Source organism: Mixophyes fleayi, chromosome 2, assembly GCF_038048845.1.
Source record: "Mixophyes fleayi isolate aMixFle1 chromosome 2, aMixFle1.hap1, whole genome shotgun sequence".
NCBI classification, from domain to species: Eukaryota; Metazoa; Chordata; class Amphibia; order Anura; family Limnodynastidae; genus Mixophyes; species Mixophyes fleayi.
Window position 1 is genome coordinate 130,420,903 of NC_134403.1, and position 16,981 is coordinate 130,437,883.

Genomic DNA, 16,981 nt, shown 5'->3' on the forward strand with positions numbered 1-16,981 from the left:
GATTTAGTAGCTGTCAGCATGCCGCTCTAATTGGAAATATGGCATGTCGCTTTTTAGGTAAGTGTGTATTATATACATGTCGGTTTTATAGCCATCATGTTTATTTTGTAAGTATCCTTTTTGTCTGGAATATGACAGTCGGGAAAACGAGCACCACCGTGGCTACCTTTCTTACCCCCCTGGAGAGAAATATATATATATATATAATTGACAAATTGGAATGCATAATTGTGAAAGCTATACATGTTTTGTACTATGCTTCAGGTTTGCACTCTGTAATGATGCAAATTGTTGCCTTATGATATATATGCACAATCTGTAATAATTTGAATATATTTTAGCTGATTGATAGGTGATTTGTATAAAGGTAGACTTAGGGTTCACCAAACGTTTGGTGGTTCTATATCGGGTAATGGTTTCTATTATCAGATATGGCAGCACTGTGGCACAGTGGTTAGTATTGCTCCCTCACACCACTGTGGTCATTGGTTTGATTCCAACTAGATTCCTATCGCTGAGGCCTTTGTATGCTAGTTCCATGTTTGCCTCGGTTTTCTCCAGGTGCTTCAGTTTCCTCCTACAGTCCAAAAACACACTGGTACATTCTGTCAAAATAGACCCTAGAGAGTGTGTGTGTGTGTGTGTGTGTGTGTGTGTGTTAGGGAGATTAGATTGTACCCTCCAATGGGGCATGGACTGATGTGAATATTTACATATTCTCTATACAGCACTGAACAATATGATTGACACTATATAAATAAATTATTAAAATAATTAAGGGCTGATAAATATAAAAAACATCATGTTATTTTTTGACAATATAGAGAGATTTGCATTATTTTGTTGCCTGGAGAGTTCCTCTGTAGATACCTTTATTGTTGCTCATGGGGCATTATGCTAAAGTCTAAAACATTACAAACCTGACAAATAATTAGGCTATAAGACTGTGTTCGACAGCTTAGTGCAATCTGCACTTCTAATATTCCCAAAAGGTAAGAAACGGGTTTAATTTTTTTTGCACAATTTAACTAAGTTCAAATATTTTGTTATTTAAGTTTCAATCATATTTATTGTGCATAGATTGTTGGGACTTCATAGTCATAGGTGGGAACTTAATTTTATACCTGTCAAATTTAGCCCTGCCCTCTTGGCAGAAGCTTTTCTAGACTTTTGATGATAATCCCTGCCTATGTAAGGGTGTCAGAAGATTAAGCCTACAATATGCGCAAGAAAGCACAAGGCTTTTAATTTAACTTTTTCACTGCCACGTTCAATGTTAGATTCTAGTTAAAGGTGATTCATATCTGCCAGCAGTCCGGATTTTGGCAAACTAAGAATGTGTTTCTAGCAGTTCAGGGAAGGGTAGCTTTACCAGGAACTGTTGTGAGATGGGTGGATCAGTGCATGGCATAGGCTGCTCGGCCTTAGTTTCGGTGGATTTAGGGTGTGGTATGATTTGACATTATTTTACAATTGGGAATGTTGACTGTAGTGTGATGGTAGGAGAAACAGTACAAATAAAGTAGTTTGTTAGCCATCAGGTACAGGAAAGTAAGTTAAAGAGAAAAAAAGGGAAAAATATAACAGCTCTATCCTCCACAAACATTTGTACACTACAACCCACAATTAACATTATTAGATGTTTTCATATTGTGATTGTGAAACTGTAAACTGTTTATTAACATTTGTATCCAAAAGTTTACTGTTACATATGCTCATGACCTTTAGTAACTCTGCTTTACAATTTACAGTTGACAAATTAAAACATTGGGAGCTGTTCTTAGTGTATTGTAGCTCTTACCTATAAGCATATTTTGAGAGAATTTTGGCTATTCTAAAAAAGCAAGTAGTTTTTGGTACAAAATAGCAAAATTATAAATATATTTACAAGCTTTGGACTCAAGTAAGAGCTGAATCAAGTGTTTCCTGGAGGGAATGGAGAGAGAGGGAAGGCCATTTCGGGTCTTCTGACAAGCCAGTCAGACAACAGACTAATAGCTGCACCTGCAAGGTGTAGTTTAAAAGGCTGTCAGTTCCCTGAGTCAGTCTCTCTAATTACCTGCGGAAAGAAACTGGAATCCTCCATAGAGAAAGAAAACTGATAGGAAGACATTAGGGAGGGGTGGTGACAATAGTAAGGGGAAAGATAATGTGTTCGGATTCGGACATTTTAAGTTTGAAGTAGTGTTGGGTCATCCAGTTGAAGATGTCAGAGATGCAGTTGGACACAGAGGGTAAGAAAGTGTATCTAGAAATTTACTTTTCGTGAGAATGACAACTGGAAGTGCCAAATGCATTCAATTAAAAGCATACATTGAGTTAATTTGACCAAATAGAAAAATCATTGTCTCTTTAAATGTACCTTCCCAAACCATGAAAAGCTCTATCCTGCAAGAGAAAAATTACAGTTCATCATCACTATCATCATCATTAACATTTATTTATATAGCACCAACAGATTCCATAGCGCTTTACAATTGGGAACAAACAGTAATAAAACAATACTGGATAATACATACATACGTAGAGGTAAGAAGGCCCTGCTCGCAAGCTTACAATCTAGTACAAAACAGTACAATCTATTAAAAAAATCAGAACAAAAGAAGGTGCAAAAGTACATCTAATACAACTTAGTAAGGCATGACCGAGCTGACCAATTTATGTTATTATAAAAATACAAAATGTACATGCATTTGGATGCTGCTTTTTCAGAAATCTTGGTGCACTTGCACAAAAATAGGCACATTAAATAAAATATTAAATAAATAATTAAGCTTTAATATATTACTGAGAAATGACAAGTTAAGAAAAAAAGTTTAAAATATGAGAGAGATCGTCCCTGTTGCTGATGTTTAATATGCGCAGGTGCCGCCATCTCGCTTTGCTGCTTATAATCCCAAAGTACCTTTTCTCTCCTAGAGATCACTGGGAGACCTTAAACCTGAAGCATAAAAATAATAGTAGCATCAATTAAATAATAAAATAAGATAGATAGATAGATATACAGATTTTTACGATGTTTATTTCCGAGGAACATGCTGAAAAATATTTGAGTAATGTATGAAAAAAGTTGATTCATTTAGACGGTTAAATAAGACAAAAGAAAAAAATAAACATTTCAGATAGAAATTTGAAAAGAATTTACTTGACATAAGAAATATATTTTGTTAAAAATAAACTAGCTCTGAAACATTCCAAGGTAGACACTCTAAATGCCTTCCAAGCCAATGAGGGGTCACAGATATGAAAAACAATAAAGGTGTGAATTGGCGATTTTGAAGATAGACTTAAAGGAGTATATTAACTAAACTGCGGGTTTGAAAAAGTGGAGATGTTGCCTATAGCAACCAATCAGATTCTAGCTGTCATTTTGTAGAATATACAAAATAAATGATAACTAGAATCTGATTGGTTGCTATAGGCAGCATCTCCACTTTTTGAAACCCACAGTTTAGTAAATATACCCCCAAAAAATGAAAGGGAGGATTAAAACTCCTCCAAATCAACAACAGAATCTGCAAAAAATGTAAGAGGAGAATCAAGAGAGAAAAACAGAAATAAGAAATAGCAAATAAGTGCCATTGGATCAGGAGCTAAAGTAATGAAGAAGCTAGGTAAGACCAACATCATAAAGGTTAATGTTTGTTACATTGTTAGCGGTAGAACATTTGATGAATTTAAATTCTTAGCAAATGCTTCAATTTATGTTTGAACAACTTTCTTAATTCAAAAAATGAAAATTGAAATTGGACAAAATATTTGTCCCTTGGGCCTCATATTAGGTAGAGATAAAGATGATCAGGATAAATGGAACAATTTGTTGCAAATGCAGAAAAAAAAGTCCATTAAGGCCACTAAAACAATAAAGAACATCTCTATGGGGGAGATTCAATCAGACGCAAGGTCCCTTAGGAAGCCTCACATTGTGGCGATGTTTTGTTTACGGTACTTGCAGTAAATGTGTGCAGATTTAAGGTTAAAAGCTTCTCAAACATCCAGGGCGTTCAAAGTGTTTCTGATCGAAGGATTGTTTTCTCCCCATTCAGAGCATGAATTCTACTTTCATGTATGCTCCAATTAGTAAGTTCATTGATGTCCAATTTAAAAAATATGAAGCAGTCAGCGTGGCAATGATGAAAACATAAGTTAGAAAATACTGAGACAATTCTTTAACTGATGCGTTTCTCTAGCAGCAGAACTATTTCATCAGAGGGTTTATACGATAACTATTAGCGGTATTCCCTTATCCATATGAGATATTCTCTCATTTATATTTATCAGATTTATTGTGCATATTGGGTGGGAATGCTTTAAGGAAGAGTGGCTGCATCCTTGTAGTGCACCTGCTGAATGTGTTACACTTGATTTCTTTGTACATTATATACTAGTATAATGGGGATGGTCTTAGTGACCCTGATCATATTATGATTGGACTAATGTGGTGCCAAAGTTGCCACTCCAGTGTCCTGGTTTTTATTAATGTTACCCACAGCCATCTTGCATTTCTAAGCTCACAACTCATACTTTTATAAACTGCACTAATTCTCTTCTACTGTTTCCTTCTTCCTTTTCCAACTCCTAGTTACAAGCAAAATCTATCCTAAACCAGTTTCCACTCTAATTCTTGTTCCATTCACAGAGTACATACTAATCCTAGAAATCTGTTATCTCCTTGAAGCCTATTGATCCAAAAAATCTTATTAACATCACTTTTGTCCCCACTCCTGTCTCTATAACCTGTGTTCTGTGGAATACCTGCTCGTGTGCAACGATCATACATTTATCAATGAATTATTTATATCTAACACCCCCATTTTCCTGAATCTACCACTGACTCTACCTCTTTTGCTTTATTCTCCCATGGAGGCCTTCAGTTCAGCTATACTTCTAGGCCTAGGAACAAGAAAGACAGTGAATTTTGACATCTTTTTATCCTAACACTGTTCCTTCGAGCTCAATGTTTTTTCTCTCCACGAACCAACTCTGGATCTGGTTAGCATTACTAGTGTTGATTCCATGTGACAGGTCTACATAAAGTTGTGGTAGACCACCCAGACTTCCTACAGTCATAACCAAACATTTTGAGAATGACACAAGTATTGGTTTTCACAAAGTTTGCTGCTTCTGTGTTTTAAGACCTTTTTGTCAGATGTTGCTATGGTATACTGAAGTAAGATTACAAGTATGTCAAAAGTGTCAAAGGCTTTTGTTGTCAATTACATTAAGCTTATTCAAAGAGTCAATATTTGCAGTATTGACACTTCTTTTTGAAGACCTCTGCAATTCGCCCTGGCATGCAGCAAATCAACTTCTGGGCCACAAACTGACTGATGGCCGTCCATTTTTGCCTAATCAATGCTTGGTGTTTGTCAGAATTTGTGGGTTTTTGTTTGTCAACCCACCTCTTGAGGATTCACTACAAGTTCTCAATGGGATTAAGGTCTGGTGAGTTTCCTGGCCATGAACCCAAAATTTCGATGTTTTGATCCCTGAGCTACTTAGTTATCACTTTGCCTTATGGCAAGGTGCTCCATCATGCTGCAAAAAGCATTGTTCGCCCCCAAACTATTCATGGATGGTTGGGAGAAATTGCTCTTGGAGGATGTTTTGATACCATTCTTTAATCATGGCTGTATTCTTATGCAAAACTATGAGTGAGCCCACTCCCTTGGCAGAGAAGCAACCCCACACATGAATGGTCTCAGGATCTTTTACTGTTGGCATGACAAAGGACTGATGGTATCGCTCACCTTTGCTTCTCCGGACAAGCATTTTTTCAGATTTCCCAAACAACCTGAAAGGGGATTCATCCGAGTATATGACTTTACCCCAGTCCTCAGCAGTCCATCCCTGTACCTTTTGCAGAATATCAGTCTGTCCCTGATGTTTTTCCTGGAGAGAAGTGGCTTCTTTGCTGGCACTTCTTGACACCAGGCCATACTCCAAAAGTCTCTGCCTCACTGTGCATGCAGATGCATTCACACCTGCCTGCTGCCATTCCTGAGCAAGCCCTGCACTGGTGGTGCCCGATCCTGCAGCTGAATCAACTTTAGGAGATGGTCCTGGCGCATGCTGTATGTTCTTGGGTGCTCAGAAGCCTCCTTCACAACTATTGAACCTCTCTCCTTGATGATCCGATAAATGGTTGATTTAGGTGCAATCTTGCTAACAGCAATATTCTTACTTGTGAAGCCCTTTTTGTGCAAAGCAATGATGACTGCATGTGTTTCCTTGCAATTTACCATGGTTAACAGAGGAAGAGCAATGATTTCAAGCACCACCCTCCTTTTAAAGCTTCCAGTCTGATATTATAACTCAGTCAGCATGACAGAGTGATCTCCAGCTTGTCCTCATCAACACTCTCACTTGTGTTAACAAGGAAATCACTGACCTGCTGTCAGCTGGTCCTATTGTGGCAGGGCTGAAATGCAGTGAAAATGTTGCTTTTGGGATAAAGTTAATTGTCATAGCAAAGAGGGACTTTGAAATTAATTGCAATTCATCTGATCGTTCTTTATGACATTCTGGAGTATATGCAAATTGCCATCATAAAAACTGAGGCAGCAGACTTTGTGAAAATTAATATTTGTATCATTCTCAAAACTTTTGGCCATGACTATACATTTAGTTTCAAACATATGAGAGAGACGTGGTATAACAGGCAAGGGTCTTTTTTATTTCATTTACAATTACATTTGAATAATAGAGGGGTAGCACAGTCCAACTGACTGATTCATTTAACAAAGCAGTTAAATTTAAAAGTTGAATATGAAATAAAGATATTACATTTTTCATGTTTAATTTAAGAACAAATTAGGAAATTAATTTTGCCCTACTGTGTACGTGCAAAACAAGAAATATACAAGATATATTTAAAATATATGTTTTACTGTATCCTTTCAAAAAACAATGTTAAAAAAATGGAAAAACAAGCAATATTATCACACAGTACATCATGTGATCAATATAACAAAAATATAACTATAAGATATGTATTCATTATTAGGATGTAAAATTACATTAATTCTATAAAATAAAGAAACAAAAATGACAGCAATTCTCAACAATCCTCACAGGGAAAATGGAAAAAAATATTCATAATACTTTATATGTTGGCAAATAATACAACATTAAAAATTTATATATAATAAATAAGGAACCCTGCAAAATTATGCAAAAAGCATTCATTCCTCCAATTATAATGGTAGGGTAAGAATACAATATAGAAACAACAATAACAAAAAACTCATTATACCCTTATATTACCATATAAGCTACCTGATAGAGAAGTAATAGCGGCAAGAAGCAGATGAACCTGTCAAAATATTTCCATGTGAACACTGGGATCTTCTGCATCTTGCACTATTACTGTGACAAAATAGTTTTTTGTTTTTTTTAACATTCCCCAATTGTTCACATTGTTTGTTCTGTGTAATGGTACAATAAAATGTATTACATATATGTGCATGCTGTATTTGTGGTTGTTCTCTTACTAGTGCTGTTTCTTAAGAAGGTTTTATTGCATTCATATTTCACTGTGCACCCCTTTCCATCTAGCTTAGGGTTAGTTCTAAAAGTACACTTGTATTAAGATTTGATTTAAGTTTTGCCTTTTGACTGTTTATGAGCTTCTTTGCATTTTGGCTAATATCAAAGGTAGTAGTACAGTGCTGTTCTTGGTCCTCTAGCCAGAAGGTTGAGGCTGCGAAGAAAGCCTGAGGTTATGTGCCCAAGTGGTGAAATGGGGGTACTGCAGAATCACATTGATGACACACCATCACGAGATTTATATGGCACTTCAGTACATTCTTCCACTTTTACTTTTTGTAATTGCCTCCCTTTGCCCTGGCCTTTTGGCTAGACTGGATAATTTTTATATTTGCTTGGCTATGTGGCTGGAACTGTACAAACATGGCTGTATTAATTTATTGCTTGCCTTGTTTGTGACCTTCAATTTTATTTTTTTCTTGCCACGGATCTATTGGGCATGGTAGGCCCTTATGGGCTGTGTATCTCCCCAATGATCAAGGGGAGGTGTATGGCCCTTTGTTCCAGGTGGATCCCAGGGTAAGGGGTCACCCCAGCCTTGTGGTCAAGGAAGGTCTGAAGAACCTTTGCTCCCTAAGGGACCTGTTGGTCTCGGGGTCAGGGATATAGGGACCTTTCTCTTTAGAATTGGCCATACCCTTTCGCACTTTTTGTTTTTTGCACATTTTATGCACAAGGGCACAAAAGCAACATCCCTGGCTTAAAACAAACAAACAAACAAATTAATTAATTGAATAGAAAAAGTTAATTGAAACCATTGGTAAGTTCATATCAAAAGCTAAAAAACAACAACTCATGACACTGGGCTGTCGAGATTGCACACAACAAAGGATTTTCTGATTATATCATTCATTAAATCACACAACAAATGACATCATTGATGATGTCACAGATTATTATTATTATTATATCACTGACGTTATAATATCCCTTATGATGTTCAAAGCACTCAAATATAATTTACATTTTAGCAATTTCTAACAAAAAAACAGCCTTACCAGGTAAAAAGTAGAATAAAAATGGTGTTCTTTACTAACTAAAAACACAGATTTTCATTGCACATATGCAAGAATTTTTAGATATTTTCGACTATACCACAACTAAGGAAGAGAAAGCCTAAAAGAATAATTTATTCAGTTAGCCTCAGTAGTCAAAGTGGAAATTTAGAATTGGCGGTATTAAAAATGTAAGTTAATGGAATTTTATAGATTTACAATGAAAGCAATTGGAAAAATGAGAGTATGGCATACCACTGTATACAGCCCTACTTCGACCACTAGTTAGCCCAGTGGTTCCCAAACTCTGTGCCACGGCATCCTGGGTTTCCATGGCCAGGGCCAGTGGTAAGAAAGGAGGGGGACTGCTTGGTAATTATTTTGGAATAGGGGTGCCTTGAATATATTATGGAGACCCTAAAGGTGTCTCAAACTGAGATAGTTTGGGATTCACTGGCTTAGCCTATAAATGAATTAATGGAAATCACTTTAGGAACATTGTTTTTCAAATAAATTAGTACTAGTACTGAACTATTCAATGACAGCTATATGCAACAGCTGAGATAAAGTTAGTTGTTGATGGAGCTGATGGAATGGGAAAGTCTAGTGCTTTCTGTGTAATTGCAAGTTGTTGTATTGCTGCCATGATATTCTTATTGTAAAGTGCTGCATTTAGGGATCAAAAACAAGAACGCAATCTATAAATTAAATGGAATTAATTTAGGAGAATCTATAATGGAAATGGATTTGGGAGTGCTCGTAGACAGAAGACTTAGCAATAGTGCTCTATGTCAAGCAAAGATATAAAATATTAAAGCGCTAGGTAGATCCCACAAAAAATTTAATAAAAATATTGTGCACAATTACATACACAGTGGTTTATGGCCATAAACACCCCCACAGATCTAGGGCTAGATATTCTCCTACGAGACAGGATATGCCCCATGCAGTCTCATATGACGATAGACCCTATCGAGCTTCCCCGCGATATGGAAACAAAAGATCATATATTCCAACTGAATCAAAAACCATTAGGGAATATAGGAAGCCAAGGGATAGTAATAGAGGGAATATTCGGAATGATTATAACAGTTCATCTATTAGTAGAAACAAAGGGGATTCGGAAGTGTCTGAGTTTCAAACAAGAGGTTCCAGGTATAGAGTGTTGGACTCCTATAAGGAGCCAGATAACCATGCTTATAGTAGACCCTCCTCTGAATCTTCTGGCTTGCCTTTTTTAGAGAGAGGCCGTTCTCCAACGTATCAACAAAACTCCCAAGGACCCAATCTATCAAAAAGATCAAGAAAAAGCGAGATAGAGGATCTAGAGGAGGGACTTCAAAATCAGGCAAAAAGTTCAAGCCTGAATTAATAGACAGGGGCATATTTAATTTGTCATCAAAGGTCCTATCACAAACGGAGCTGAAACTCCTTCAAAAAGGACTGAAATTTGCCCCTGTCACTAAACCTAATTTATTCAATCTTTTTGTCGACCTTAATAGGTACATCAGAACCCTGAGTAGAAAGCGATATTTCGCATGCAAACCAATTAAAAAACGGGAGATTGATGCTTCACCTATAATACTAGATACGGATGACCAATCGGCTTTAATGTGTTTGGAATCACTCCAGTCTGAGAGTGTTGAGATAGATTCCAACACTCCTGTTCAAATGTATAATATTAATTCTTCGATTCATTTAGGGAAGTTTAAGGCAAAAATCAAGCTTTTATCCCTTACAATATAAGGGTCCCCTGATAGAAAGCTTTTACAGAAAGACCATGAAAGATTTCAGGGGTTTGTGTGAGAAATCCACACAGGAACGAGTTAGGGATAATTTAACATCTTTTGAAAGGAAGGCTCTTACTAATCTGATGTCTGATGCGAACATCATCATAAAACCGGCTGATAAAGGGGGGCGGTCTCGTAGTTCAAGACAAATCAGACTATCTAGAGGAAGCTATGAGACAACTTAGCGATACTCAATTCTATATGAAATTGGATAGAGACCCCACCTTGATATATCAGCAAAAATTAAGGTCTTTATTGGATGATGCCCTATTAGTGGGTGCAATTACGAAGGAGACCTTTAGTTTTTTGTATACACAATTTCCTGTGGTTTCTACATACTACCATTTGCCTAAAATTCATAAGACCCTTTCCAAACCACCGGGTAGGCCCATTATCTCGGGTATTGGGTCCTTGACCACTATTTTGTCTTCGCTAGTAGATTGCTACCTTCAACCGATAGTTCCTACACTGAGATCACATATTAAGGACACCACCAGTTTCCTTAAGATGGTACAAGATTTGCCATGGAAGCCATCTTACCAATTTCTCACGTGTGATGTGGTGGGCTTATATTCTAATATTCCACATCTTTTAGGGCTTAAGGCAGTCGAGTTTTATCTTGACAAACAAGAACATCTGGAATCTACATTCCGTAATTTTTTGATATTGGCAATTCAATTTATCCTTCACCATAACTATTTCATTTTTGATTCTGTATACTATCTGCAGATACTGGGTACAGCCATTCGGACCAGGTTCGCCCCGAGCTATGCGAATCTATACATGGGGCGATTTGAGGATGAGTATGTGTGGGATTCGGTATTCGGGGCGAACCTGGTCCTCTATGGTCGGTATATAGATTACCTTTTTTTCATTTGGGACGGGGATGTACAGTCTATATCTAGTTTTGTTACACATCTAAATTCTAACCCATATGGATTAAGATTTACCAGTAGTCATCATTGTTCCAGTATTAATTATCTGGACATTACCTTGAAAATCGATCAAGAGAAGGTGGTCACTGAGAATTACTCAAAAGAGGTGGACTCCTGTAGTTTTTTACATTTTAACAGTAGTCACTATAGACCCTGGAAGGCTAACATACCTAAGGGTCAGTTTCTCCGTATGAAAAGGAACTGTTCAAGAGAAGATGATTTTATAAAACATTCGACTCAACTTTATGATTCGTTTGTAAAATTGGGTTATCCTTGTTATGTTCTCGACAAAGCATACGAGGAAGTTGTGAGGCTTGATAGATCTAGCCTCTTTAAACAACCGTTTAAGTCACAAGGGGAAGATAAATCTTTGGTTTTTGTAACTCAATATAACAGCCATGCGAAGGATATTAAGCAAATTGTAAAAAGGAATGCCTCTCTTAGAGTTAGATGATCATATTGGCCACCTCATAAAGAAAGAACAAATGACAGTGTTTAGAAGGTCTAAAAACCTTAAAGAGAAATTAGCGCCTATTTTCTTTAAGGGTGAAACTATACCACTTTCTGTAGCTAAAATCCCACATGCTGAAAGATGGCTCAGCAGAGAAAAGGGATATTATAGATGTGGTAAATTGAAGTGTATCTCATGTAAATATGCGGACCACAGAGCCAAGGAATTTACATCTTTTATATCAGGTGATTCTTTCCCGATTGAGAATATTCTAGATTGTCAGTCGACATATGTGATCTACATGATTAGCTGCAAATGTGGCATGCAATATGTTGGTCGCACCATAAGATCTTTAGGAGTGCGGTTTTTAGAACATCGCCGAAACATATTGAAAGGAGTACATACTCATACCCTGTCGGCACATGTGAATACATGTCAGGGAAATAACCTGACAGGTTTAACAGTTAGAGCTATCGAGCAAATGAATATAACAAGGAGGGGAGGTGATAGATTCAACACATTATGTAGAAGAGAGGCTTATTGGATTTTTAGGCTTAAAACCCTGTCACCATGTGGTCTCAATGACTGTATAGAACTCAATAACTTTTGAAGAGTAGTATCAGTCGGGTAGTATGTCATATTCAATCTGATGCTTGTGGGTATGCATTTCCTACATTTTTCCTAAATTTTTCCTAAATTTATCTTAACAGAGGGCACAATATCCCTTGGAGATTGATGGAATATTATAGGTAGGGGGTAGTATTGGTGGTTATGCAGTCCATATTGGCTAGAAATATTAGCATGTATGCTTGCATTGTGTGAGGTTACTGATATATATTATGTCCATATGGTATTGCCCATTAGTATAGATTGATACAGCCATATATTTAGGGGCAATGTCATCGGTATGTTATGTTATTCCATTTGCAGGAGCATAGAGGATAGAATTATCATTAGATTAATCTATGGGGATATTTTCAGAGTTACAATTTATTAGGATTATTCCTTATTGTACTTTGCAAGAATGCCTGGATATACGGGCTTATTTCTATTTTAAAAAAATGTGTGATCCTTATTAGTGAGGAATGTACAACAACAGTAATATAGAACTGTGTTTGATATTTCAATCTTTTTCAATCTTTTCGAAGAAACCGGTTTGTGTGTCCTTTTTCATTGATCAATGCGATTAATGAGGATAATCTAGTTAGTCGTTTAATCCTTTGATTACAATTTTGAGACTGAGTCAACTATGTGAAATACATTTCTTATGTAAAAAACTTTTTGTGGAATATTTCTACTTAAATGTAGGTTTACTTATTTAGTTTTTATACTATTGATTGATAAATATATCTGGAATTGTATTATAAATTTGTGTTACGGACAAAAACCTTTTTATATTTAATTGTGTGTACATATGGATGTCCTCACGTATCTCCGGATCACCACTGATTGGCATAATGAAATAAACCTGGAAGGTCATATGACCAATTTTGAAACAAGTTGCTAATTGGAGGATTGCTAGGTCTGGGGGTTAAATATGAAGCGGTGAGGACATCGGGAACATGCTTCTGATGAAACGGCAGGCGCCGAGAAACGCGTCAAGCAGTTCTGACTATATGTTTTGGAGAAGAATTTATGCTCTATACTCTTGGCATAGAAAAACCCCGGGGTTTCATGTTTTTATAGCGCCTGGAGATAAACTCTGCTTGTTTACCCGTGAGGACGAGAACAGGGATTATCAGCTGTACGCTGACTACAAGGGCTGGCATTACAACGTATCCAGCATTTCATCATAAGGTACCTCTTCTCACGGAGAGAACATTGCTGTGAGGCACTGTGTTCCAATTACGTGGATCAATTGCACAATAGATGGAATGTGCTATATAGTGGATGTCACCTGCATTTATGTGGAAACAATTTGTTAATACAGTCTTTATATGTATGTATAGTGGTGCGTGTACATATTTAAAAACAGCTGATCACGCTTATACTACAAGACAATTGTTTGTGGGATAATAATACCCCTTTTTGACTGTATACGGATAGAATTCCATGATATACCTTAATTGGCTTCAGTTCAGCTGACTCAATACACAAAGGGTTTTGTCCCTATTGTCAAGCAGCGGACATTTTATTTTCCACAGGATCCAGCGTACCTATAAGCTAAATATTATCTCATTTATACAAAATTTTGAAAAAACCTTAAGGTGATATTCATGAGTCAATACCATCTTTAATCATCAGCGCTTCAATTCAAAACCCCTAAAAAGGTGTATTTGCTGTCTTATATACACTGTATGTTTTTATTTTACATGATCTGTGGGGGTGTTTATGGCCATAAACCACTGTGTATGTAATTGTGCACAATATTTTTATTAAATTTTTTGTGGGATCTACCTAGCGCTTTAATATTTTATATCTTTGTTTCTCTACCTCATGGGTCTGGAGCCCATATAAAGCTGCTGGTTAATCCATTTTTTAGGTTGCATTAGCGCCCGGATGTGTTTGTTTGTTTTATAATCTCTATGTCAAGCAGCAGCTGCAAGGGCAAACAAAGTATTGGCATGCATAAAAAGGGGCATAGATGCAAGGGAAGACAGTGTAATTTTGCCACTGTATAAATCGTTGGTAAGACCTCATCTTGAATATGCAGTACAGTTCTGGGCACCACTCTATAAAAAAGATAATTTGGAACTAGAAAAGGTTCAGAGAAGGGCGACAAAATTGATAAATGGCATGAAGTCATAAAATTATGAGGAAAGGTTAGCCAGTTTAGACATGTTTACTTTAGAAAAGAGGCGTCTGAGAGGAGATATGATTACTAAGTACAAATACATTAAGGGTCAATACAGAGAATTTTCATGGGAACTTTTTACCCCAAAGACTATACACAAGATACGAGATTACCCCCTAAGGTTAGAGGAAAGGAAATTTCACAACCAGCAAAGGAAGGAGTTATTTACAGTAAGGGCAGTCATGATATGGAATTCATTGCCAGGGAAGGTTGTGATGGCAGATTCAATAGATATGTTTAAGAAAGGGTTAGACACATTTTTAGCAGAAAAGTGTATCCAGGGATACGACCATCAATTAAAATGAAGGATAGTAGTGGATATAGGGTAAAAATAGGACTGCAATATTGGGTCTGGGGGGATTTTCACAATTGAAACAGATTGGCGGTTGCTTACTCTGGATCAATTTCAAATATAAGTGCAGGATCGCAGGAGATCCAAAATAGGTTGAACTTGATGGACTGGTGTTTTTTTTCAACCTCATCAACTATGTTACTATGTTAATATGTTGATGTTAGGTAACTAAACAGACATTTCTCACAGTCACTCTAAACTACCACCTAAAATGTCTTTAGATATGCTACATCAATAAAAAATACACACTAGCATTCCATTAGTACATCTTTACATTATCTTTTACTATAAGCCTATTTTTAAGACTTTGTTTGACTAGACCTAGAACAAGTGATTTATCAACTCTTCATCTTTTGCTTATCCATTATTGAAAGTGGACGGGGATAGAATTACCTGTAGCCCATCTGATTATCAGAATGCTCACAACAGTACAGCATATTTGGATCTGTGTCATTTTTAAATCCATGCTGCAAATAATTTACCCTGAAAAAGAAAAACTTCTATCTGCTTAAAAGCTAACCACAAAAAACCCTGCTTTAACAATGCTGATATTATGACAAAAGCTTTTATAAGACTACAGACCTCAACCCCATTGCCTGATACAGGATGTCCCTAGCTACCTGGATTGATAAAATCAAATGTCATTTTAGTTTTCTCACTTAACTTGATTTGAGCTGTATTTGAAACTTTTGATCACTTCTCATTCAAACACAATATGCACTCTCTGCGTATTCAGTAAAATTCCACTGCATAGTTTTCTATCTATCTGTTAAAATAGATAGATATGGCCCACTGTGCCACTAATTTGCTGGCTCATCTCAGCATGGATTATAAGGAGTTTAAAATAAGGGTATCAGTGTTTGCTGTGGCTTTCTCACAGATTGTGGTCCTTAGGCTATCCCCACTAGGTGACAGTTGATAAGGGGCTGGCCAAGGCAAAATGTAGTCAGGAACAGGTCAAGGGTAATGATAGGTGACAAAGTTTCAGAATCAGTAAATGTGCCTAAATCAGGTTACCTAGCAAACAATCCTAATAAAAGAAAAGCCAGGTGAGGTGATCACAATAACAAATCAATTTACAACTCTCAAGACTGGAACTGGGACTAAGGTAAACTGTTGCTGAGGCACTATGACAGGGTCTGGGTATCTCATATAGACAAAGATCAGCAAATATGCACCCACATGCAAACTTGCAGCCACACATCATAAAATGCAGCAAGACATGTGGCGCTCTAAATTAAACAGAAACGTGGACACACTGGCGGGCAAACTTATTAAGTTATAATTGTTAACACAGAAAAAAAAAAAAAAAAAAATTTGCAACTAAATGTATCAGAGCATTGCAATGCTTTTTTTATGTATCCTCCATAATGTATCTTTGCAATGGGAAATATAAAAGGACAATGTGATAGGTAGTACCACATACAAGGCTAATTAAGCCTCTGAAGACATTGTTTTACATTATTTGGGGGCCTACAAATCGAAAGTGGCAAAAAACGATATCAGCAGGAGCTCCAGGTCTGCAGAGTAAAGATAGTACATGCATTTTCAATTTATCTTATAGAACAAGACATTCATTAAAAGCTCACAGTTTAGGTCTATGAAGCACGCACATAATATATAATCACAATTTAACACATAACATAATTTAGAATGATTTCTATTTGGATGTTCTATAGAACATATTGGGGTTGTTAAATACTTACATGCAATCATTCACTAGAGAACTGAAATGTAATTAATTCTATTATTTAATCTAGGAATTCTATTCAAATATATTTTCTCATTTAGATAGCACTGTATTCAAAAAAATTAAATACAGTACATAAAAGTGTTACATTTTACTCTAATTTATGTATACAGATTTGCTTAATTCAGGTATGAATAAACTAATTTTAAGCTTATTTAGCTAATAGATATAGAATAGGAAAGGTTAGGGACCTCATTGTTAATGATTTTTTCTATCATTGCTCTAGTCGCTCCTAGTATATGGTTTTTTTAAAAAAAAATATTGCAAGATGCTGCCTATACTGTAGTGTGTTCTATAAATTAACCTACACATAAATACTTTTAATCTTACATACTTGAATACACAAGTATGATGACTTCATATATT